This window comes from Pistacia vera, unplaced genomic scaffold, assembly GCF_008641045.1.
Source record: "Pistacia vera cultivar Batoury unplaced genomic scaffold, PisVer_v2 Contig31, whole genome shotgun sequence".
Lineage (NCBI taxonomy): Eukaryota > Viridiplantae > Streptophyta > Magnoliopsida > Sapindales > Anacardiaceae > Pistacia > Pistacia vera.
The window spans coordinates 965,782-992,892 of NW_022196124.1; the positions used below are offsets into that span (position 1 = coordinate 965,782).

The 27,111-nt window shown below is 36.7% G+C and overlaps 2 pseudogenes; one reads left to right on the forward strand and one right to left on the reverse strand.

The window, feature by feature from the left end:
* The first annotated feature begins 10,469 nt into the window (after positions 1-10,469).
* LOC116136128 lies at positions 10,470-12,163 on the forward strand (annotated as a pseudogene).
* Positions 12,164-12,885: 722 nt separating this feature from the next.
* On the reverse strand, positions 12,886-17,154 carry LOC116136129 (annotated as a pseudogene).
* Between the last annotated feature and the right edge of the window lie 9,957 nt (positions 17,155-27,111).

Below are 27,111 nucleotides of genomic sequence, written 5' to 3' on the forward strand. Positions count from 1 at the left end.
CCTACTTATTGACTACTGGTTCTGTGTAGGAACCAGAACCAAACCCAGGGTATCCGTCGGTTCCGGTTCCAACCGGTTCTTTTGAACACCCCTAGCGGTCAATATGGAGAGGATAATTCTCTATTAGGAGAGAAGATATTTAGATTGGCTCAATTTGGAAGGAAGATATTCAGATTGACTTAGATTCCAACTACGGTAGTCGAAGATCATTCAACTTCCTAATCCTACGTATTTGAATCTTATCTCAATTCTATCATGTAAATGAGTGATATATAAACCCATCATAACTTATTTTCAAGGGGGCTGGGCAATTGTTCTAAGCAAATTTTCTTATGAATTATACTATTCTAAGATAACAGTGGACGTAGGTTCAAGTTCTAGCTTGCCAAACCACTTTAAAAATCTCTCAGTAATTTACTTTATTGCATTTATTATTCATCCACTGTTGGTTATCTGTAATCACGCGCACATACATTCTGGTTCCGATAGGGTCAATCGGAATTCTCTGATTGGTGCAGATTTCTGTATCAACATTTTGGCGCTAGAAGGAGGGCCTGATTCACAGCAGCTCTCCATGTTTTTCCCTCAAGTCTCAACTTCTTCAACAAATCCCAACTTCTTAATCTAGAATTACGTCATTAAATGTGAAAATTTGAGTAGGCTAAAGTTTGAATTTGGCTAAGTGGTAAACAGAAGAATTTTAGCCGTTCAAGTTAGCTTTTCGACGGTCCAAGAATCATCCAAATATGAGGTCTACAGCTCAAGTTATCATTAAAATATTGAAGCATGTTCCAAATCAAATCACTCATATTGCGCACTTAGATCACTTCCATCTTCAGCTTCAGATCGCGTGCTAAAATCTCTCAGATTAGAAAGAGCTCGCTAGCTCTCAAGCTCCCAAGCTCTTCAAGTTTTTTGATTGAGCAATGCTCTCAGATCAATCTCTCCATGCTTTCTAATTGAGTTATGCTCTCAGATCAAGCTCTTCATGCTTTCTGATCAAGCAATGCTATCAGATCAAGCTCTCCAAGCTTTCTGATCGAGCAATACTCTTGAATCAAGCTCTTCATGCTTTATGATCGAGCAATGCTCTCAGATCAAACTCTTCATGCTTTTTGATCAAGCAATATACTCTCAAATCAAGCTCTACAAGCTTTTTGATTGAGCAATACTCTTGAATCAAGCTCTCCATGTTTTATGATCGAGCAATTCTCTCAGATCAAGCTCTCCATGCTTTTTGATCGAGCCATGCTCTCAGATCAAGCTCTCCATGCTTTCTGATCGAGCTATGCTCTCAGATCAAGCTCTCTATGCTTTCTGATCGAGCCATGCACTCAGATCAAGCTCTCCATGATTTTTTATCGAGGAATGCTCTCAGATCAAGATCTCCATGCTTTCTAATCGAGCAATGCACTCATATCAAGCTCTCCATGTTTTTTGATCGAGCGATGCTCTCAGATCAAGTTCTTCATGCTTTCTGATCGAGCTATGCTCTCAGATCAAGCTCTCCATACTTTTTGATCGAGCTATGCTCTCAGATCAAGCTCTTCGCACTTTCTAATCGAACTCCTCGCACTCTCAGATCGAGCTCCTTATACTCTCTGATCGAGCTCCCTATGCTCTCAGATCAATCTCTTAATGCTTTCTGATTAATCTCATAAGCTCACTCATTCGCTTGAGATCACTTGTTCAAGATCTCTCAGATCTCTTAGACCGCGGCAAGCATAATTCAAGTTCTTTAGTTCGAGACTGCAGCCTATAGTGCGACAACCATCCAGATCAAAGACATGAATTTTTGAAGTGCGATTATGCACTCCAAAAATTGGGAGGCTATTGTTGTGCGGTCAATCCGAAGAGAATAATTCCCTATTAGGAGAGAAGATATTTAGATTGGCTCAATTTGGAAGGAAGATATTCAAGTTGACTTAGATTCCAACTAAGGTAGCTGAAAATCATGCAACTTCCTAATCCTACGTATTTGAATCTTATCTCAACTCTATCATGTAAATGGGTGCTATATAAACCCATCATAACTTGTTTTCAAGGGGGCTGGACAATTGTTCTAAGCAAATTTTCCTAGGAATTATACTATTCTTTGTAAGCTCTCTAAAACAATAGGATAATAGTGGACGTAGACTCAAGTTCTAACTTGCCGAACCACTTTAAAAATCTCTCTCCCATTTACTTTATTGCATTTATTATTCATCCATTGCTGGTTATCCGTAATCACGTGCACATTCATTCCGGTTCTGACATGGTCAATCGAAATTCTCTAGTTGGTGCAAATTTCTGTATCAACAATAATATATGATTTAATTAAACAAAATTTAAATAACACCATACATACTTCCCCATGATTAAATATTACTATACATAAAATATCAAATATATCCTTCATCCTTCTTATTTTAAGGGTAGGTTAATTATGGGGATGTAGATGCTTTGTTTTCAAACAATCATCCTCCATTGTAGTAGATCAAAACTACAAGGGTGGGCCTTGTTTCGTTCACTGTTGTTTGTTGTCTTGTTCGATATGTGTCGTAGAAGAGGACTAGAGATGGTTGATTGAAGTTTGATTTTAGAAGTCGACACCGTTCAAACTCAAGTTTCTACTTTCTTTGAAATTGTCTATTCTTTTTCTGAGACAATTTTGTTTTATTTGTTTATATGATTATGTCCTATGATAATGCATGTCGAAGAAATCTAGAACGTTTTATTGATTTTTAAAGAGTAAACGACATGTTCCCACCCAAGGTTTGACGAAATTCCAAGTTGGTACCACAGGTTCCATTTATTCCAAATTCCCACCCTTAAAGTAATGAAAAATTGTTAGATATAACAGCTCAGGGGTAAATTGGTCATTTCACAGAGGAGGCGCACATTAGCAGATCGCTGCTCTTAACAAAAATCCGACGCACGTTAGCAACATCGCCGCCGTCGTTTTTCGCTCTTTTCCGGCGATTCTTCCACCCAAAATCACCCTTGTCACCACCATTCGAACCCTCATCCTCTCCTCTACAAAACCATACCCTTGACAACCCCTCATCGCCCGCCAATCTCCAGCCACGATAGCCGCCACATGCGACTGGTTTTTGTCAGTGTCCACCGGCGAATGGCCACTAAACGGTTGCTGGGACATAGGGGTTTTGTAGATTAGGAGACGCTGGTTGCCGTGGTGACGTCGAATTAGATTTTTGTCACCGGAATCGACCAGAATCTGGCGAAGAACGACGAAAACCTAAGCTTGACGGCACCGGCGATCGAAGGGTCCAATGAGTCGGGAACCAGAGGGGTTTTGGACGACGGATGATGGGGAAGGTGATGGAGGTGACCAGGGGTTTCGCCGGCATCGGAAATAGCCCAGATCCGGTGAAAACCGAGACGGTGCACAGTCACTGAGGGTGTAATTGATGTAATTTCAAAATAAGATGGTTAATTTATAATTTTAGTAATTTAGGAGTTAAAATATAATTTATTAATTTAGGGTTAAAGGGCATTATGGTAATTACACCCTCACTATCCTAAAAAATGTTAACAGTGTTATTTTAAGGGTGGGAATCTAGAATAAATGAAACCTATGGTACCAACTTAGGATTTCGTCAAACGGTGGAAACATGTCGTTTACTCATTTTAAATATGAAATTGAATTCTGCGGGAGATGCTATGAATAACCTAAACCTTGTATCATTTCTTGGTAAGTTACAAATTTCATGACAACTTGGTGTTNTTTTAAATATGAAATTGAATTCTGCGGGAGATGCTATGAATAACCTAAACCTTGTATCATTTCTTGGTAAGTTACAAATTTCATGACAACTTGGTGTTTGACTTGTCAACTTTTCAATTCGTAGGTCAAGAGGTAGACATCCCTAGTCCTACCTACTGGGCCTTTACGGCTAAGTTTAAAAGTTCTGATGAGTCCACTGGTGGCGAGTAGTTAACCAGACTATAAAAATTTCGTGTTGTTTGCTAATTTATCTTTTTTAATTTAACGAGTAACAGTATTTTATTGATTCCTCACTATCAAATTCAACCTAACCAACATACGGACGGCCCCAGCCTCTCACAAACTAAATACTAAGCTGCGCGGAACTCACCTTTTTCACAAATATTTGATACAAAAACAATTTAGTCAGGGGAGGTGGGGCATTGGTCATAAGTCATAACCAATATTCTTCTTATACTCATAGAGTGAGAAAGAGAACGTTGATCTAAATAATGTTAGAAGGATATATAATTAACGATAATCCATTACGGATGAGCTAAATCAATAAAATAAACTATTTTAAAGATTGTCGATCGTGCTTTTAGTCACATCTATGGAAGTGGAAATAATAAAGAGAAGTATTAGTCTTACAAAGACAAATACAAATGGGGCATACAAAGACAATCCCCATCCTTGATCTTCATGATCTCTCTCTCTCTCTCTTTCTCTTTTTCCCTTTTTTTTTTGTTTTTTTTTTTTACTTTGTAGGCTTTTAAGTCTTTGTAAGGATAAACTTATTCAATAAGAGAAGTGTTAGTCTTACAAAGACAAATACAAAGAGGGCATACAAAGACAATCCTCATCCTTGATCTTCATGATTTCTCTCTCTCTCTCTTTCTCTTTTTCTGTTTTTTCTTTGTTTTTTTTTTTTCACTTTGTAGGCTTTTTTGTATAAGTCTTTGTAAGGATAGACTTATTCAATAATAAATACTTGATCTGGTTTTTAGGATATTATATTAGAGTAAACGACATATTCCCACCCAAGGTTTGACGAAATCCCAAGTTAGTACCATTGGTTCCATTTATTCCAGATTCCCACCCTTAAAGTGACAGAAAAACGTTTGATGTAACGGTAAAGGGGTAAATTGGTCATTTTACATGGGTGGAACACGTTAGCAGACCACCACCTCTAACAGTCCTCCGGCGCACATTAGCAGTCGTCGTTCCCGACGTTTTTCGCTCTTTTTCGACGATTTTTCCACCCAAAATCACCTTGGTCACCACCATTTGAACCCCCATCCTCCCCTTTACAAAACCATACCATTCATAACCCCTTATCACTCGTTGATCGCTGGCCATGGCAACGAAAAACGACCAATGAACACGAACTCTCGGCCGGCGAATGACGACGAAACGGTTGTTAGGGACATACGGGTTTTATAGATTTGGAGACGGTGGTTACATTGGTGGTGTCCAATTGGATTTTCACCGTCGGAATCGACCGGAATCCGGTGAAGAACACCGAAACCCTAAGCCTAACGGTGCCGGCGATTAGAGGGGCAAATGAGTCAGGAACCAGAGGGGTTTTGGACAATGGACTACGGGGAAGGTGATGGAGGTGACCAGGGGGTTCGACGTCGTTGGAAACAGCCCAGATCAGGCTGTTTCCGACGAGGGTGTATAGTGATTGAGGGTGTTTTTGATATAATTTGAAAATAAAATGGTAAGTTTTGTAATTCTACTAATTTAGGGGTTAAAACATAATTTATTAATTTAGGGTTAAGGGCATTATGGTAATTGCATCCTCTAAACCCTAAAAATTCATAACACTGTTACTTTAAGAGTGAAAATCTAGAATAAATGGAACCAATGGTACTAACTTAGGATTTCGTCAAACCTTGGGTGGGAATATGTCGTTTACTCTATTATATTATTGGAATTTGGTTTACAGTAATAACTAATTATTACTAATGGGTGACATGATGGTATAAGAGCAACATGATCTCTCAAGTTCAAGTTTTTTTTATGGTAAAAGAGCAAGAGGATGATCTAATACGGTCTCTCGAATTTGAGTCCCTACAGTTGCTAATAGGGGTGATCATTAGGTCTCTTATTCGACCAATAGTTCTAAAGTCACGGATGATTAATTGAGGGATGCGCAAACTGATCCGAACACTCTGATTAAAAAAAATAAAAATAAATAACCTATATCGTTTTCATTGCAAATATACTACCCTGAAAATTACATATGGCCCCTAACTTATTTTTAATATATTGCGAAGCCAAACAATACTTCTTCTAGTTTCACCAGACCAACTGTAAGTTTCTTTATACTTACTATTCTAGGTTTTCCGCGCGCCGAAGAAGGAGTAATCTCAGTATTTACAAGTTCTTTGATTTGCTTTTTCACACTATATACCACACATACACAACCAATTGTAAGTTTCTTTATACGTACTTATCTAGGTTTTTGGGTAACCAAATGGAAAATTAGCTGGGAGTTTCGGAAACAGTCCCTTTTTTAAATTAAATTTGGTTATGATGATCATGTATGCTTGATATGGGATTGTCGGTTGCGATTTATGCTGCGTAACAGGATTGTATTGGATTTGGTGGATTTATACAATTGTGTTTAGAATTGAAATGTGTTCTGTATGCATATAAGTGTTTGATAAATGGCTGGTTATGATGATCATGTATGCTTGATATGGTATTGAGGATGTGCGATTTATGCTGTTAACAGGATTGTCTTTTATTGGTTGGATTTATATCATTGTGTTTTAATTGCAGTGTGTTATGTTGCATATTAAGTGTTTGATAAATGGCACTGGTGGTATTGTATAGCATTAGAGTTTTATTTTTTAATGCAGAATTGCAAAAACAAAAAGAAACTTGATTGAATGTAATAATTTGTGGGTTTTTGGTTATGCGCTATTCTTTATTATTTTAGTTAAAATCACTGTTGGTTAAATTTTGTGAGTCGGGCTTTTTGGCTGAATTAAACTATTCAATTCTTTTCTATTTTTTTTTCTCTTTAAAATGCATGTTGATCAAGCATAGATAATGGAAGCTCATAGTTAATGAATGAATTACCATCTAAAGAGACGCACCAGCAAGGTTCCTTTGTTCAAGCTCTTTAGATAATAGAGATGTGGATCAATTATTTGTCTGAAACTTCTACAAGGATTCAAAAAAACTGGCTTCTCTTAAGATGATCTGTTTTGTTTCTGAAACTGGCTTTCGATTGATACCTATTATTGAGCATTCAACTTGCCTGCTTCTATGTGAGTGTTTGTATATGTGAGTTTCGACATAGCATTGAAATTGTGGTGTTGTTGGTTCATATTTCTAACATTGTTTGATATTTTGGATCCGTTTAAACAATCTATAGCTTTCTACTCACAGATTGGACTGAAATTGTAAGGTAATGGGAAGTGAAGAGCCGAAAGATCCATTAAAGGAGTTGACTGGAAAGCCATTGGCAGAATTGCAGAAGGATCCAAGTGCAGGTGTTAAGCAGTAGTAAAGAACGGCTTCCAAAAAAGGTTAGGCAAATTCCAGAGTATTATTTCCTTCCTCGTAGATCTCTACCCTCTGCCATAGCATTCTATGGATCATGCTGCTGGTGGAATTGGTGCGGGATGTTGCTGGAGATCTGGATAAAAAAGAAAAGTTAAGGTATTCCCTGGATTTCTGTTCTTTTTCATTTCTTTTAGGGTAGATTAGACCCTTCCTTCTCTAAAGCGTTTGTGAATACTTGACTCACTACAATGTAAAACAAAAGCCTCAACAGGCAGAAGCCTTTCAGGTTGTGTATTTGAAGGTGTCCTCTATCTTGAAAATGATTCTAGAATTTTAGAGCATACTAATTCAGTCATAGAAGGGAAGTATAAAGATTTAGGAACATCACTTTTATATACTTTATTAAACAAAGTTAAAATAATGAAAGTGAGCCATTCATTTGAGAAAAGTGTTGCATATAACAAGATGGATAAGAATTTTTAATGTTTATGCATACCCAGTTAGGAATCTGAGATGCTTGACTAGGCAACTTAAACTTTTAGATATGGAAAAATGATCATATAATGGTCTGTTTGTTGTGGCAATTTCATGAGGCACCCATCCCAGATTTATTGGGATGAGATGTCCAGGATGTTTTGCTAGAAAATGGTGTGCCTTTGTCACTGGGTCATTCATTAAATGCTAATCAGAACATTCACAATAAACATTGAATTGGAAAAGAAAAAAGAGTGAGAGAGTAATTTTTTTAGCATCCCCATTTAATAAGATTTGTTGTTATTTCTTCCATCTATAACAAAGGAGGCAATGCCTATTACAAGAGTGCTGATAACAAAAAATGCCAATCATTTCCTTTTATTGTGAACATTATTCATATCATATATATGAGCAGTTGTAGCCATATGTAATCTGGGAATGACAATCTTTATAAAATCATGCAATATTTTTCTTTTCTCTCTTTGGCCTTTGAGAATCTTGGAATTTATTTCAATCTTGTGAAAATTGATGACTTGTTTTAGAATGTTTCAGTTGTTTTGGCGCGTGAAGTGCTTGAAAGTAATGGAAATATCTCTTTAAACAATTATAGTTCTAATGGCATGACCAAAAACTTGTTGGTATTTGGAAGTATTTGTCTTAACCTTTTATGTATTTGTCTTCCAAAATTTACTTATTGCTAACATATATTGGCTATCTTATTCAGAGGATGGAGGTGTTATATGGGAGTTTGACAAATAGAGTGCAAATGGCATAGGAGGATTTATCCACCTGGTAGTAGTTACTTTTCTTGTTCTCTTCTTTCTCTAGGGTTGCATAATGATGCTGGAAAATAAACGAAGGGTGTAATGGTATGAGTTTAACTTCGAATTCACATTGCAAGCATTTTTCGTAGGATCTGTTCAAAAAGCTCTTAAATCTGATTAAGTTCATTGTTATCATATGAATTGAAATCCAAAGTGAAGGATATTTTGATTGCCCCGTGTAATTCTGTGTGCGTTGTTGGACAAAAGATATGAATTAGCTATCAGTCTTTGTGGCTCTTATCAACTAAATGATCAGTAGCTGTTAATTATCATCACTTGTAAGGTTTTTTATATCAATAATGTTAAGTTAATTTTTTACATAACTTCTGTAAATGAGTAAGCGGGACCTATTTACGAGGTGACAATAACGAGTTATCACAGCGGGGCTTGTGTGAGTGGTTGTGAGCTTAGCAATATTATTATTATTATTTTTTAAATTTTCAAATACGAGTTTATAGATAAATGTTTTGAATGTTCAAAACCAAATCCATCACTGGTTAAGATGCTGAGGATTGATTGAGATGGTCAATTCTCGTCCCCACTGGGCCTTGCGTCTAAGTTGAAAGTTGCGATGAGCACATCAAGGGGTATACTCTGTACTAGTTCTACTGCTCAACATATAACCCTCGTGGAATGACATCTTGGTATAGTTTGGGTGATGGGAATATGGTAAGGTTCACCAACCAATCTATTTAATTATTGTTATGTGGGGACATGACTAGAAGAAGAAGGTCTTTTCGACTATGAGTATAGACTATAGAATGTACTATATCAAAGCCCATTACCAGAACACTGAAATCTACACATGAAGCCCAAGAACATAATTTATATTTTAATGAGACTGCAAACAGAAAAATAATAAACAAATATTAGGGCTTCTAGGAGATTTCATGGTTCCACCTTTTCACATTATCAAACCAAAAAAGCTGTGGCCTGTGATAGGGGCGTGGAGCTCTACGCGTCTTCTTAAATATTGTTAGTCGTATAAGGCAGGCGGGCAGGCCTAATACTTTGCAGAGTACACTTACCTATTCAAAACCGTAATTATAGTTACCAGAATGCAGACAAGGACACTCTCATCTCTTCTTCAATGTATATCTCTGAAAGAATCGCGAAATTAGGGGGAAATAAATAAAATTGGAGATGTAATTAAGCATAATTATCAGGTTCTGTTGTTGACACCACAGCCTTTAAAAAACACTTTTATTTTGAATATAAAATAAAATAAAAAGCGCCAAGTAGAAGATGAAATCAGAAGAATTTGAAGAAACAATGCGGGAATCACGAGAAGAAAAGAGCATTCAGAATTGACCAACCACAATGAAAGCCGACGGCCCAGATCAATCCAAAGTCATTAAACTCCATACCTACCGTAAAGTTTTCAGTGACCCAAGTACGAAAAGCTATGTAAATTCAAAAAAGCAAACCATTTTAATAATAATAAAGCAAGGGCCGTATTTTCCACACTTCCCGGCCCCTAAGTCTTCTCTTGGCTACACCCTTTCGAGTATTTTGTCTCACTCCCCTCATTTCACGTGACCCCGCTAGTGTTGTTATTTTTTTTTTTTTGACCTTTAGTTTTAGCTTCCGATAACCAAAAGCCTCCTTTGCCTTTTCTTCTCTCTGTTCCAATAACCTAGGCAACCATTTCCCTTCACACACTCCAGATCAAGATTCAATTCACATCTTTACCTACCTTTCATGTCAACATATTTTTATTTTATTTTATTTAATTTCTTCTCTCCATGTGTTCCTTAAGCTCTTGTTGTTTTCATCATCTTCTCATGTTATTCCCTTAACATTTTTCTGGGGTTCACTATTCTAGAGCTGCTCAGTCATGTCTTCACAGAAAGAAACTACTTCTGGATCTGCATGTCCGCCTTTACTTCAACTCCATTCCTTCTTCTTCTTCACTGGTTGTGGCCATCCTCTTTTCAGGTTAAATGTTCATCTTCTTCTCACACGCTATTATCTCTATTAATAGCCTAATTTTTCTCCTTCTACGAACCCAACTCCACCTCTCTTCTCTCTCTCCACAACCCAAAATCTCCTAATGCTTGTCCTTCTTTGCACTTGCTTGCCGTACCGGGACCATTCCATCAACTTCCGGCTCTCCCTTTCGAGTCTCCGACGCTTCTTGCTCTCGCTCTCTGTTCTTGTGCGTGTCCCTCCAAATCTTCCCAACTGTAGCCATTGTCCCTTTGAATGCAAGCTCATCAGAACCCGGCGAAGCTCGTCCATGACTGTGAATTACACACATGTTGATCTTTCATCTGAGCAGGGTTGCCAAAGTGACGTCTTGGATTTTCTTGGTAATTTCTTGATATCGGCGGGTATCCAAGTTGAGTATGATGAAGCTCAAGACTCTTACTTTTCGAGCTGCAAATCTTGCCATGCTCAGAACGGGTTTGTGGCTTCAACTCTTCACACCCCAACAAGCCATTTATATGTTTCCACTCCAAATCTAGCTTATCAACTCCTTGGATCCACGAAACCAACCGAATCGTATCGCTATCTTGAGTGATCATCTTTCATTAACATGTGCTGTTACTTGCATTTTCAGTTGGCATAGCTATTTTTGGTCTAGACAGTTCAAATCAGCCTCAGATGAAGATCCAACAATTCTTTCTTCACCGTCACGCTCAGCTAGTCTCCCTCCTGTCTTCACCTACGAAGAACTCGAATTTTCAACTAATAAGTTCGACCCAAAGCGCAAAATCGGGGATGGAGGGTTTGGTTCAGTCTACTTAGGTCAACTCTTAGGCCGAATCGTTGCAGTAAAATATACACTGTAAACAACACCACAGCACACCAATCTTCTACCAAAGCCTTCTCTATCCAAATCTTTGCAATGAAATCTTGATTTTTGCTCCATTGATCACCCAATCTCGTCAAACTTCACGGGTACTGCAGCGACCCTAGAGGCTTACTTTAGTGTATGAAATATATCACTAATGGAACTCTTGCAGACACATCTTCATGGATCAATAGCCTGTATCGTAAAGGGTTTGACGTGGCAAGTGAGACTTGACATTGCTCTGCAAACGGCTTTAGCTCTCGAGTACTTGCATTCTCAGTTGTGCCGCCAATTGACACAGAGATATCACGACGTCAAATATTTTGTTGGAAAGACATGAAGAATCAAGGTTGGAGATTGTGGGTTGTCAAGGCTTATGGTTCTTCCTGAGACGGTCGGCGTCAAGTTCTGGGTTTGTGTGTACCGGACCTCAGGGAGCGCCGGGTATTTAGACCGGACTATCACCGGTCTTTCCGGTTGACTGAAAAGAGTGACGTGTACAGTTCGGTGTGGTGCTGGGAGTTGATTTCTGGGTTGAAAGCAGTGGATCAGAGTAGAGATAAGCGTGAGGTGGCATTGGTGATTAGTGGTGTCGAAGATCCAACTGGGTGCTCCATCAGGTGGTGGACCCGGTTTTGGTGGATGATGAGAGGCAATGGGGGTGTTGATGCGGCAGCTGAACTGGCGTTCGGTGTGTGGCGGCTGACAAAGATACCGTCCGGATGCAAAGGAAATAGTGAGGAGCTGAAAAGAATCAGAAACAGCCGTACACGTGGGCGTCGTGGGTCGAATTCGAATGCAAGTGACGTGTCAACACTGAACGGAATTGGATTGATGTGATTTGTGAATGTGTCCACTGGAAATGCACATGTGTGGAGTGGGGTTTGACTTAGTTGTCAATACATTCCCAGTTGTGCACTATATATTTTACTTCTGTGTTTGTATAGACACATAAATTATCAGTGATACTATTCTCTATCAATCATCATACCACTTGGTAAATGATTAATACTATCTTTTGTAAGTGATTTAGCTGCAATCGCTGTATAATGCACATTCTATGATCTAAATCATTAATGGCTTCTTTAAATTCATGGATAAATGCTTTATCCACTTCCACCACCCAAAACTTGATACACATCTCTTTCTTAACTGGGAAATGGTCATGGGAACCAATACTTGCAAGTCTGATAGGGCTTTTTATGCATACCCTTATTGGAAAGGTTGTCTACTTTTCTTGTCACAACAATTATACATTAATATTGGGTGATTTGATGGTAAAAAAAAAGCAAAAATAAGATTTCACGAGCTTTGAGTTCGAGTTTTTCATACTAATAAGGTAATCACTCGAAATTTATCCGACACGACGGTTTTAAGACCCAAGGAATTAATTGAGATTCTGATCCAGAAAAACAAATTTTAACAATGATGCAATTCCATTAAGCTCCAAGTAGCAAAATACAAATCATATTACACATACGTAATGGAGCTTAACACATGGAAAAATAGCTATGTACCACATTATTTAATAATTTTGTGGAGAATAGGGTGAACGACACAGTTCAACCTCTGTATTCGTGTTGGGCTACTTGAAATACGCAGCTTCTAGCTTGGCTTTTCTCCAGCAATGCTGCTTTATGATGTTCGTCATCGATAAGCTCTTTCCTGAAACAAAGATGCAATATCTACATTAAACTGTGACACCATAAAAAAAAAGTAATATACGCAGCAGAGCTACACCAGAAGACGCACGTGAAAGGAGCCCCTTCTTCTTGATCCGTTTTCAATTACTTCTATGGCTGCAATTCAAACATGCGGTCAGAAGAGAACTACTGAGAAGTTAGAATATAATCGAGTAGGTTTAATATACCTTTGGCAGCTTGTCCAGTATTTAGCAACATAATGTACCAGACTTCATTAAATACGTCTAGCTGCTCATGGATGCCCAATCATCTGAGCATAAAGAAGTAAACTTAGTAATTTCGGTTTTAAATGTTTCACTACAGGACAGAATCCAGACACAGATTTCATTACTCAATCATAATACCTTACAAAAATTGGCATCAAATCTGGACCAAGCCAATCCCATGCTTTTTGGTCATTACCCCTTCCGTATGTATAGGGCTTCTGCAAGCTGTGTAAAGCAAAATGGATAACTAAGGCAAAGCATGACAATACTCACAGTAGGAGCATCACGGTATTTAAAGGCTAAGATGCAAAGCCTGAGGCAGGATGTTAATATTTCTATCCATCTTTTAGTAATAACATTACCACAAAATCTTTGTTAAGCTAAAACTAACAGTATTCCTAGTTCTCCAATGAAAATGTCAACACCTTAGCCTTCCATAACAGACACGCTAAAGGTGTGTGTGACCAAGATTCTCAAGGCAGCTTTTACATGATATCAGAGCACGAGTGAAGAAGGCGAGACACAAAGTTATGGTAAGCGGCAAAAGAAGAGAAAATCATAATAAACTGTAATCCTATCTGCATTATTTGTTGCTTCTCTTGATATCATAGAAAATCTGCAAGAAAAATAATTGAAATGAATAAATGCTGGCTGCACATAAAATATGCAAGGAAGTATATTCTTCTAACCTTGACTTCAGGCCTTTGAGGAAATCTTCTGCTTTAGAAAGTTCTCCAGTAAAGCTAATGCCCATAATATCAACAGATCGAAATGCCACTCTAAATACCAGTTGCCCTAGTTCATGTAGAAAATCCAGATTGTATAATGCAAAAAATAATAAAATAAAAAATGGTGAAGTGGCATATACATGTGGTTAATAGTGAAAAAAATGGAATAAACATCATTTGAAACAATCCGCATAAGAAGAATGCTGCTATTTCAAGTTTATATTACCGTAGCATGCAATCTAACAAGTAAAATGTTTCCTTTCACAGATCACAACCATATGCATTCTCCCAAATTGCACAGATAAATATTTTAAAATTTTCCTCCTATTTGATCTACATAAGAGGAAGACTACAATGATGAACTGCAACACTCACTTCGTGAGACTAGGTACCTGCCATTCCAGACAAACGTACACTCGCTAGAAGAGGACAGGATCATATCTACAGAATCCACTCATAACTGGTTATGAGCTTTATGTAACTTGGTAATTAAAGGCAAGCTAACAAGGACATAAGCATTATTATCGCTTTCACACTGTCTCTTAACTATGTGTATTTATATTATTCAAAACACACATGTTCATAGAAATGTGATTTCATACTGATGTAACTAGGTGAACAAATAGATACTGGTTTAAAACAAAAAAGAGGTTCTCGAAGGAAAAACATTCAGGATGGTCCAAAAATGAGTAAAATGTGCAAAATCTAATTAAAAAAAAAAATAAAAGTCATAAAGATAAACTTGCTCTGGTAAGCAGTATATAAATAAAAGAAGCCACAATAATCATAATAATCTTCTAACCTCAATTCTTAGAACATCTGTAAGTCAATGAATTAAACACTTTCTCAAGACAAGTTAGTTACACTTATCAAAAACTAAAAAAATTTGGGTGGTCTACTCACTTATTCTTTTACACGACCTGCTAACTTTAGACGGTCCCCAAAGATGTCAAGTTGCCTCGACATGAACCGCAACAACAAACCTAAAGCATTAAGGTACACCTAAATACAGAAGACATGAGGACTCACAATAAAAAATCTTCATCCTATTTTTGAACAAAAACACATACCTCTGGAGGCATGCATCAATCTGATCCAACTCCTTCCAGATAATTGTCATAAACCTCTAGGACTTTACTCATTGGAGAATGACTTCCAGTAACAAAGGGACACATGCCACCAATTGTGTGTATACCTAAAATTTAAACGATTCACACACAAAATCATAAGAACAAAAAGGAACCAAAATATGGATAAAAACAGTTTAATGAATTAAATATACATACATGAAAGATGAGCAAGAACTCCATGTTGATGACATTCTCCATGAAACGTACTGCTTCTTGGAAACGACATCATATGGACATGACACAACTGCATGCAAATCACTAATGAATACCATTGGATGATCGTAACGCAGCTTCTTGTCTTAATAAATTAGAATAGAAAAAGACACATTCTTTAATCAGGTCCACTGTGGAAACTCAGGTATTGATGATCATTATTTTTCATAATTCTAAAGCTGCAGTGGTCAGAGCTAATAAATAAGGACAAACTCAGAAAGCTTCTAAGAAGTGTAAGATTCATAAATTCAAAATCTAAACTAGAAAAGTAATTTACAAAAACTTAAGGTGAAATTTTAGAAACATGGTAAAGTTACTTTCTTAAAGAAGAACAATAATGACAACTCACAGCATGTTGCACCCAGAAGTCTTGCTTGTGATCTCAAATCCCTTTTTTGCAGCTTCCTCAGCATCTGCAATTCGTCCCAGCTTAGTAAAGGAAAAGCAAGCATACCATATACATACTCTTCTAGTTGATTATAGGGTAAACCTATCAAATTTCAATCAATAGAACCCAAGTGAGCAACAAACAACTCAAGAGTGGTTTTCATAAATAACTGTTGTTTTGGAAGCTATATCCTTACCATATAATATTTAAAATATAGGTCTGTTAATCTTTAATTTAATACAAATAAGAAGTTGCTATTGGAATGTTTAATAATCATTCATTTTTGCACTTTAGTTAAAGAACATGAGCATAATTCACTAAGCGATAGCAGGGCACCTGTTCAACAATGGCCAAAGACAGATCAGGCCGACCCAGTAGAAGCACAGCACTTGGACCCTTTTCAGAGAAACCAGATCTTGGGAAAATTTTTAGTAGCTGCAAAAGACATAAATTTCATTTGCAAGCAACAAAGATCTGAACAATACATCAAGATATAAACTCAACGAACTGTCTCGAGAAAACATGCAAAATTCATACTTCACTTCATAAATAAGAATATTTGGAGCTTTAAATAAAAAATAGGAGAGAAGTGTTAAAATCTGCCAGTTACATGTGCTCACATGAAAAATATTTCAACTATATGGTCACTTTGTTATTAATACTGTCAACTCAAATCATTCCAATTTGGTAATCATAGAATGGTAGCAAAATTAAATCAATGTTTAAGCCATAACAAGATATCTACATCAGCAATTATTATGCACAATAATTAAGTGCTTTTGTGACAAAACAAAATTCATAGCCTAGTCATTTAATTCGAAGATTTTGAAAGTTTTATACATTATAAGACAATTAAGAAGATAGGTGAATTTTAAACTCTTCCCCACCTTAAAGTGCAAGTCAACAGCTACATCATCGTCTCTGCCTTAGAAATCAAATAACAGACAGCTTCAATACCCTCTCAAGGGCTCTCTGTTAAGTATAACCACAAATTCAACCATAACACAAAAAAATAACAAAAAAAAAAAAAAAAAAAAATAGAAATCAAATGGACTATTCCTACGTTGAGCCTCTCAAAGATTCTTTTTCATGATAATTTAAAAAAAAAAAAAAAAAAAAAAAAAAAAAAACAAAAAAAAAACCTTACGAGACGAGACTCGGCTGCGGAATATAAGCAGAAGCTTTAGAAGGTGTTGGAAGCCATAAATGAGCAGCCAAAATTGGCCAAAACGCAATCTTTATCATGTTCTGCCGCTTCCAATATCACACACCTCTCTCTTCAACTAGAACCTTCATACATCAACAAACCGAAAAACTATTAATCGTATTTTCAGAGGCCAAAAAAAAAATCCATAAAAATAAATAAAAAAAAAAAAAAAAAAAAAAAAAAAACCAACCTGATGATAGTACGCGTTGATGGCAGAAACGCAAGAATCAGAACGAGTCTTGACTTCGTAACCCATTTGTCTAATTTCCACCCTTCCATTTGGCTGTCTATTCCTTCTCTCACGTACGGGGGGCAGGAATAACAAGATTAAGATAAAGATGAATTAGTGGAGTTGTGACGGCAAAAGGGAAGTGGATCGGGGAGTCAACGGCCAAAGGTGTTGGGTTGAGTTCAGTGGTCTTTGTCAGTTTTACAGTCTTGAGTAATGTTCTTAGACAAGCACAAGGGCATCGTTTTCGTCAAGTTTCTTGTTATGATGATTTTGAGATTTGGCGTCAGATCAATCAATTGCTGCTTATTAGTCGGCCTTTGTAAGTTAAAGACTAGTGTTTTGTCAATAATGAATTTTGATTAAAACATGCATTAATTCTTAGTTTCTTACTATGTAAAATTAATTTGGATTAAAGATTACATAAATTCTTGACAATAACTGAGACTAATGGGGGCTCGGGGAATTTTTCAACAAGGTAAAGTTAAATAAGTAATGTTTTAGACCAGAATATGCTAGGTCCACAACCAAATCTTACAACTTCTCTCCACAAATTCACACATGACAGCGTCAAATAAGTCCGCCTATTTATTATGGGTCCACACCTATTCATTTACAAATTAACCAATTACAAACTGTTAGTCGAGAGTTATGAGAGAGGTTGTGGACGTAGCATTACTGTTTAGACAATCAGTAACCTTATCCCATGTGGTATTGTTATATGGTAAATTCACCCCACAATAAAAATCTCGACACATCTCATATGACTAGCAATTGGTGTATAAACTCTCTGCCACGTGTCCACGACCATGCAAGTGTGTTTAGGTCACATGTTATACCAAGAAAGGATGGCTTCTTCTATAAGACTGAAAGGATTTGCTTCAACATTAAAACTCATGACTTAATCACCATCCAGGTTGTGTGGCATCTTATGACAGGATTGCTTTGTTAAACAATCCAAAGAAATAAGAAAAAGAGGAGGCTAGGGTTTTATTGATACTGCATAATGCAACCAAATACAAAAGAATGATTTAACCTAAATACAAAGAGACTATGTATAGGCTAAACAAAGGAAATAATGAAAAGACTGTTCTACCCTTAATAAACAATAAAACAAAATAACCATATATTTCTTAACATCTCCGCTCAAACTCATGATGCAGCAGCTACAAGCATCGAGAGTTTGCCAACTAGAAAACGAAAACGGGAAATAGAATGCGACTTGGTAAAGAAATCTACAAAGAAGAAGAAACAAAGGGCATGGTAATGGTGCCATGCTTGAGATGATGACGAGTAAGATGACAATCGATCTCAATGTGCTTAGTTCATTCATGAAAAACCGAGTTATGAGCAATCTGAATAGAACTCTGGTTGTCACAATACATAGGAGTGGGATGAGAAAGAGAAACTCCCATATCTGCAAGTAACCAACATAACCAAACAATCTCTTTGGTAGTAGATGCCATAGCACGATATTCTGCTTCGGTTGAAGATTGAGAAACAATAGATTGTTTCTTGCTCTTCCAAGAAATAAGAGAATCACCCAAAAATATACAGAAACCAATAACAAACTTGCGATCTATGGGATCACTACGATGATTAGCATCAGAGTATGCAAGCAGCTCCAAGGAAGAGGTGGATGGAAGTAAAAGACTCTGAAAGACTGTTCCCTGAAGATATCGCAAAATACGAAGAACAGCTGCCCAATGAACTGTAGTAGGAGAAGCAACAAACTGACTAATAACATGAACAACATATGCAATATCTGGACGAGTAATAGTGAGACATACCAAACTCCCAACAATAGTACGGTATAAAGTAGGATCTGACAAAGGTAAACCATCAGAAGAATAATACTTTGCGTTAACCTCAATCGGAGTATCTACAATCTTGTTATCAGTAAGTCTAGCCCACTCAAGAATATCTGCAACATATTTCGACTGAGAAAGAAGATAACCTCTAAGTGAGTAAGCTACCTCAATACCCAAGAAATATCGTAGAGAACCCAAATCCTTCATTTCAAATTGTCTAGCTAACTCTGTCTTCAAAACTGAAATACCATCAATATCATCACCAGTAATAATCATGTCATCAACATATAAAGACAGAATGATACGACCTGCATCAGTGCACTTAACAAAAAGAGCAGAATCATGACTACTAGAAGCAAATCCAAGGGAAGAGATCACAACAGAAAATTTCTCAAACCAAGCACGAGGTGCTTGTTTAAGACCATATAACGCTTTCTTGAGCTTGCAAACATACCCAGAATCATGTGAAACATCAGAAGGGGGTGCCATATAACTTCTTCTTAAAGATCTCCATTCAAGAAGACATTTTTAACATCAAGTTGAGAGATATGCCATTGACGAACCGAAGCTATTGCAATAAGAGTACGAATAGTAGTCATTTTTGCAACAGGAGCAAATGTCTCCTCATAATCCATGCCATACTGTTGAGAGTGCCCTTTTGCAACCAACCTAGCTTTGTATCGCTTAATAGATCCATCAGAATTAGTCTTGATCTTATACATCCAACGACAACCAACAACACTCTTACCAAGAGGTAGAGGAACCAAATCCCAAGTACCTGTTTTATGCAAAACAGAAAATTCCTCATCTATAGCTTGCTGCCAAAGAGGATAAAGAATTACCTCTTTATAGGAAGAGGGCTCAGAGAGACAATGAATAGAAGCTAAAAATGAAGTAAAATATGAAGAATAACAAGAAAAAACAAAATCTGGTAACTTTGTGGACTTATGAATGCGTATGGATTGACGTAGAGGTGGATCCACAATCTCAGACGGAGCTTGAGGGACCATAGGAGAAAAGGGAGCTTCAGGTGTGCCAGTGAGTAAAGTGTCAGTACCTGCAAAATGATCAGTACGAATTGGTCGAGTATAATGCAAAGGTAACGGGGTAAGAACATGAGAAGGGGTATTTGAAGTACTAGGAACCTGAGATGACAAACTATCAGAATCCTCAGAAAAATGATCTATATGAATAAGATCAGATCTAGTCAAGTTATGAGTAGTGGATGGAATAGAAAAGAAAGGTATATGCTCAAGAAAAACAACATGACGAGACACATAAAGTTTATGAGTAATTTGATCAAAACAACTATACTCGTTTTTACCTTCACCATAACCAAGAAAGACACAAATAGCAGATCGAGATGACAACTTGCTACGTTCTACATGAGGACGAAGAATGAAAGAAGTACAACCAAAAACTCTAAAGAAAGAATAATCAGGGGCATAACCATACAAGTTTTCGAAAGGAGAAAAACCTGAAATATGAGAAGATTGAATTGTATTAATCAAACCTACAGCAGTAAGAACAACTTCACCCCAAAACATACTAGGAACAGAAGCAGACAACAAGAGAGAATGAGCAGTTTCAACAATGTGCCTATGTTTTCTTTCAGCAACACCATTTTGCTCAAGAGTATCTGTACATGAAGTTTGGTGAACAGTTCCATCTAAGGCAAGCAACTCACAAAATTTATTAGAAGTGTATTCCCCACCCAAATCACACCTAAAACATTTGATAACAGCAGAATGTTGAGTTTTGACAAGAGCTCGAAAGGTTGTATATATCTCAAAGAATTCAGAACGATGTTTCATTAAATAAACCTAACAATAACGAGTATGATCATCAATAAAAGAAACACAATATCGAGACCCTCATTTTGTGGCAATAGGAGAAGGTCCCTATACATTAGAATGAATCAAATCAAATGGAGAATAAGAAACATAAATACTTCGATTGAAAGGTAAAGCTGAAAATTTTGCCAGTTTACATCCACTACAATCAGAAATATCACAAGTTTGCAAATTTCCTAAAGCCCCTGTGGAGGCCAAAAATCTCAAACAAGAAGACGAAACATGACCTAAACAAGAATGCTATAAATAAAAACTAGAAGAAGAAGGACTCAAACGAAAAGAAGACAAATCAACACTAGTAGCAGCAGCATCAGCACTAGTAGCAGCAGCAGCAGCAACTGGCACTTTTAACTCATCCAAAATATATAGTCCCCCCTTCCTACGGCCTGTCCCAATCAGCTTCTGAGACTGCAGATCTTGCACATAACAAGAAGAAGAGGAAAAAGTGACTAAATTACCAGAATCACATAACTGACCAACAGAAGCAAGATTTAATGTGAGTTTCGGAATATGATAAACATTATGGAGAGACAAGTGAGGTGTGACAACAGAACCAACACCTGCTAAAGGCATAGGAGTGCCATCAGCAGTCATGATAGGAATAGAAGACGAAGGAGACACAAAAGCAGAAGATGAAGAATCTAGAGACATGTGATGTGAAGCACTAGAATCCAAGACCCATACAGAATGTGACATACCTGAAGAACTATGAGGGAACTGACCTACGAAAGAAGAAGCAGACATAGCTTGTGGCTGTAAGGAGAAAAACTTCTGAAATTGCTCAGCCAGAGTACTAGGATCGGTGAAAGGACTTGATGAAACTACTGTTGCAGTGTTAGACTGTGGTTTGTAACCCTGAGGTGGTCTATGAGCATTAGATTGTGACTGGTTGCCAAGCTTCCAAGCTTGAGATTGCTGCTGCGATTGATTCTGCTGTCTCAACTCAGGACACTGAGCCTTCCAATGACCTTTCTGCTTACAGAAACTGCACTTGTCGAAGGCAACCCTTGTGTAAGGCTTATTCTGATTATTAAAGAGTGGCTTAGAAGGTACTACTAACACAGAAGGATTAGAAGTAGAAAGAATTTCCTTTTCAAAATAAGACTTAAGACGTATTTCTTCAGCCAAAAACTCACTGACAACTGAGTCAACAGAAGGAAGTGGAGAACGATGCAAAATTGAACCTCTAAGTCCTTCAAAATCACTACGAAGTGCCATTAAAAACTGTACCAACTGTTGTTGCTCTCTACAAGCAATATAAGCACCACATGCCTTTAATTCTGCAGATTCTGTAAGAGCCAATTGATCCCAAAGATCTGTCATAGCAGAATAAAACTCATGAACACTCATATTCTTCTGCTGAAGAGCTCGTATGTCATTCTCCAATTGATACTGCGTTGCAAAATTTGATTGAGTAAATAACCTTTGCAGATGATCCCAAACCTCATTTGCTGTCTCATACTTCGCCAACTGTGTACCTATGGAATGCTCAACAGAATTGTTAATCCAAGTAATAATTTTTGCATTGTTTGCTTCCTAGGCATCTATCAAAGCAGCATAATGCTCATCAGTATTTCTAGGTTTCACAAAAGTTCCACTAACATATCCCCACATCTTTTTACCTCTAAGAAAATTTCTCATCACATAACTCCAATACGAAGAATTCTTTCCATGTAACCTCACACTCACAGATTGAAGCGAATCGTCTCTTTCAGTAGCCATAATAAAAAAACAAAGAAAACCAAAACGCAAAAGAAAGGAAAACGAAATACCAGACTGCAGAAACTGAACGAATACCCTATCGAAATTGTATGGTCACTCCAAAAAAGTTGGATCCGTATAAGCTGTGTTTAAGATTAAGCCTCGTCCCATGAAACTTGGCTTTGATACCATGTTAAACAATCCAAAGAAATAAGAAAAATAGGAGGCCAGGGTTTCATTGATACTGCACAATGCAATCAAATACAAAAGAATGATTTAACCTAAATACAAAGAGACTATATATAGGCTAAACAAAGGAAATAATGAAAAGACTATTCTACCCTTAATAAACAATAAAACAAAATAACTCTATATTTCTTAACAGCTTCGCTATTAAGTCTCCAATCAGAACGGTTTGTTAGGCCACGTGTCATACAGTAAGAGGGTTGCTTCATGAGCAAGACCACCAATACAACAGTATAAATAGCAGTTGTCTCTTTTCATAATAGATATCTTCTATAAACACATCAATAACATAAAAGTAGACGCGGGAATTGTGCCTTGCATTTGAACCGATTTAAGAACTGCTCTTGTCAATTCTTTAATTTACTTTCACGCATTATTTCCATTATCACCTATGTGTTCAATATTATATTTCACGGTCTCACACAAACCCTTTGAGTGAACTCCCCAAGAAGGCTTGTGTAATCTCGTTGGTGCGAAATATCGCAACAACAATATCTTATGTTTTATAAAGTTTAGGGATTGATGTGTCAGAGGAATATTTTATTGGACATTGACACAATTTACCTTTATTTGTAGTAAACAAACTTTTTTTGGGTTATTATTAATTAGGGGATACCATTTTGAAAAGCTAATGGAAAAAAGAACTCAAGTTTCATTTGTATCAACAAACACCTTTATGAATTAAATGACACTTCTTAATAAAAATATATCAGCTTTTTAATAAAAATATGAAAAAATGTTTGTTTATTAATGATAAGTGTCCATTGATTGATAAATGTGTCCGTTTATTGATAAAAATGAAACTTGTATCAATTTTCTTTCAGTTTTTTAAGAATGTGTCTTCTAATTGATAATAAAGATAATTTTTCAATGTTGTACTTTAATTAATTAGTATATAGTATTATTATTATTATTTGTTTTCCTAGTTGGTTTTACATATGACTGTTACACGAATCGAGCTACTAGTGAGCCAGCTCAATTCGGCTCGATAAGAAAAGCTCGGCTCGGCTCGATTCGTGAAGTATATGCGAGCCAAGTTCGAACATTGCTTGGCTTGACTCAACGGCCCGTGAGCCGATTTTGGCTCAAGATAGAGAGGGTAACACAGAGGGTTTTCAATCTATTGGGGTAAATAAAAATTTGCAGTTATTAAGCATAGTAGTTTAAAATTTCACAAATTCCCCCCATTGTAAAAAACTAAAACACAGTTTTTATCCCCAAATCCCTAAATTGAAAAAAGAACCCCACCTAAAATTGACAATCCCGATCAACCTTCGCCATTGTCGTTGCCCACAGTTGCCATCTTCCATTATTACAGCCACCGGCGTCACCTGTTTCGCCTTTCACCTTCGTCTTCCTCGTTTCGCCATTTTTGTCGGCCAGGCCAAGCTCTCTTCATCATAATCTGCTTCTCCTCCTGCCCAAGATCTTGCCCATTGTCCTATTGTCTTCTCACCGTCACAGTAACTCCGTCAGGTATTTTTTTGGCCCATTTTCTTCTTTGTTTTCCCAAAAAAAAAAAAATACTTGTATGGAAATATGAATGATTGAAATGTGAAATTTGTGATGTTGAAAAATGCCAATGTTGTGCACTGTGCTGTAACTGCTATTGCGTTTGTGTTCACTGTTGAGGAAGTGTTTTATGTAAGTGTAATGTTTGTGTTGTGTAACTTTAAGGTGTTTGTGCTATGGTCCTATGGAGTGTTTGTGCTATGCAAGTGTAAGGTGTTTGTGCTATGTAAGTGTAAGGTGTTTGTGTTGTGGAGTGTTTGTGCTATGCTGTGTTGTTTAGGAAATTATTTGGGTGTGTTGAGATGACTGAATGAGGAGTAAATGAGTAATGACACATTCACTTTATATTAAATGCTACACGGTTGGAAAAAACCTTATATTAAATGCAATACATGCTTTAAATGAATGTATGTGTTATGTAACTAATGTTCAAAAATGAAAATGTTTTGGGATGTAGTTGTTGCGTTTGTGTTGACTTTTGAGGAAAAGATTGAAATGTGTAATGTGTTTGTGATGTGGAGTGTGGATTGTGCTGTTTAGAATGGTATTAGGGTGTGCTGAGAATGAGGAGTGATGAACTTTATATTAAATGCTACACGACTGGAATGAACTTTATATTAAATGCAAGTTTGCTTTTAGTTTATATTAGTTTATATTAAATGTAGCTAACCCCTTTGTTTTTATTTTGTATTATAGGTTTGGAAATGGCCGGTAGTACCTCAAGCAGCCCTATAGAGCAAAATACAATTATGATTACACCGGGCATCAAATGTGCCTTGAATGAGACCACTACAAATACGGAACACAGTGTTAATAGCCCAGATAATGGTGGGCAGAATGAGAATCCAATTCAGAGGAAAAAAAGAGCTAAAACATCAATTGTTTGGACAAAGTTTAAGAAGGTGGTTCTTTTGGGGGTAGACCTGGCAAAACGGGTCCAGACCCGCGGGTCGACCCGTACCCGGGTAAAAAACATATGGTATGGGTTTAATATGTTGGACCCATTTTTTTTCCAACCCATACCCAGCCCGACTCGTATTATTGACGGGTTATATGGGTAAACCCGCGGGTACCCCTTTTTTGCAAATTTGAACCCTAACCCAATAGCCCTAAGTCATTAACTCTAAAACAAAATAACATTCTCTTCTCTTTCGCCTCTAAATCTCTCATCAATAGACTCATTCATTCTCTCAATCTCTTATCAGTCATCACTCAGTTCACTCATCAGTCATTAGTTAAGTGTTAACCTCACCTGACTCATTCATTCTCTCAACTCTCAATCTCTCATCCGTGAACCGTGATCCCATTCCTAGACCCACCATCGTCGATTGCCCTCACTCATCCTCGTCGGCTCGTCATCTCCTGTCTCTCTCCGTTGCAAGACTCGCAGCTCTCTTCCCTACCATTGCAGTCGCAGATCGGTGAGTTGGGTTCCCCTGATTTGTTTTTCTTAATGTTACCTTAAATATTTTGCTTCAAGATATTTTATTACTGCAGCTCTTGACTTTTATGCTTGCTGCACAATATTTTGCTTAACATGTGAAATTATCTTAAAGTTGTGTGCTGGACAGTTAGATTTTCTTGGAACAGTTAGATAGTGATTATAAATCTTTAAATCTAATGTTTTGGTTGTTTAATGAATTGCTTTATTAAGTATCTAAAAGTTTGATGGCAGTAAGGTTGAAATCTTTGAGCAATGTTTGAGGAAGATTATTACCAGGTTGATATATATCGTTTCGATGTAAAGCCTATAGGCAATTTGACAATAATTCTTACCGTGAGGTTAATGCTTGTATTGCAGATTGTTGTTCTCTTCATTCTTGATTTGCTTCTTTATGTTGAGACATAGTGATTGATAGGAAGAGAAATGTTGTTGCCATGAAAATTTGGGAGAGGTGATTAGGACGAGCTTCAATCTTTTTGTTTTGTATTTTTTAGTAGTTGGTATAGTTCTATGTGAGCTTGTAGAGGAAGTAATGGATAAACTTATCTCTGATGAATAAGCTTTTAAAAACTTAAAAGCCATTCCCGGTTTGAGTTACTAAAAATTAGATTGGGCCAAAATTGCGTTAGACTGGAAGCATTTCTTTAGATAATGGAAGTGATTTTACCTCTCGTCTAATTTACCAATATATGCCACTTTAATTTATTTATTAACAATTTTATACTAAATAAAACTATTAAAACAGATTATAAGTTCTAAATACAACTACAATCTCTTTTATATATTTGCAAAACAACTGGATATTTCAACCCTTTTGCAAGAGCTAGTCCTTTCTGATAATCTTCATAACAACCCTTAATCTCTAGTTTGATTATTATAGAACAATACTGATTTATGTATTACAGGCAAATCAAAGTAAAGATAATTGTCCCCTAAATAACTTATCTCACTGTTTATGCATTGTTTTTCTCAAAGTAAACATAATATTTCATATATTTTATTATTTACATTTATTAATATTTGTAGTTGATCATTGTTTTATAGATGATGAGGTGAATGATGATTCAGATGATGATCTTGATGTGCCATTAACTAATCTCTGGACTGTGGAATCAAGAGACTCTATCACCCCCACTGTGGGATGAACATTTGCTGTCTCAATAATGTTTTTTGTTGAATATTGGATTATGTATTTGTTTATTTTAGTTGGTATTTATAGTTTATTGACTTATTTTGTTTGTTTATGTGTAATTGTGTATTAGTGATTATGTATTTGTTTTTTTTTTTTGTTGGTATTTGTAGTTTTGTATTATATGTTATTGTTTGTTTATGTGTTATTTGTTTATTTTGGTTCCCATTTGTTCATATTCTAAATTGAATTGAATTTAGAGTAGTTGATTTAGGGGGTGTAAATGTA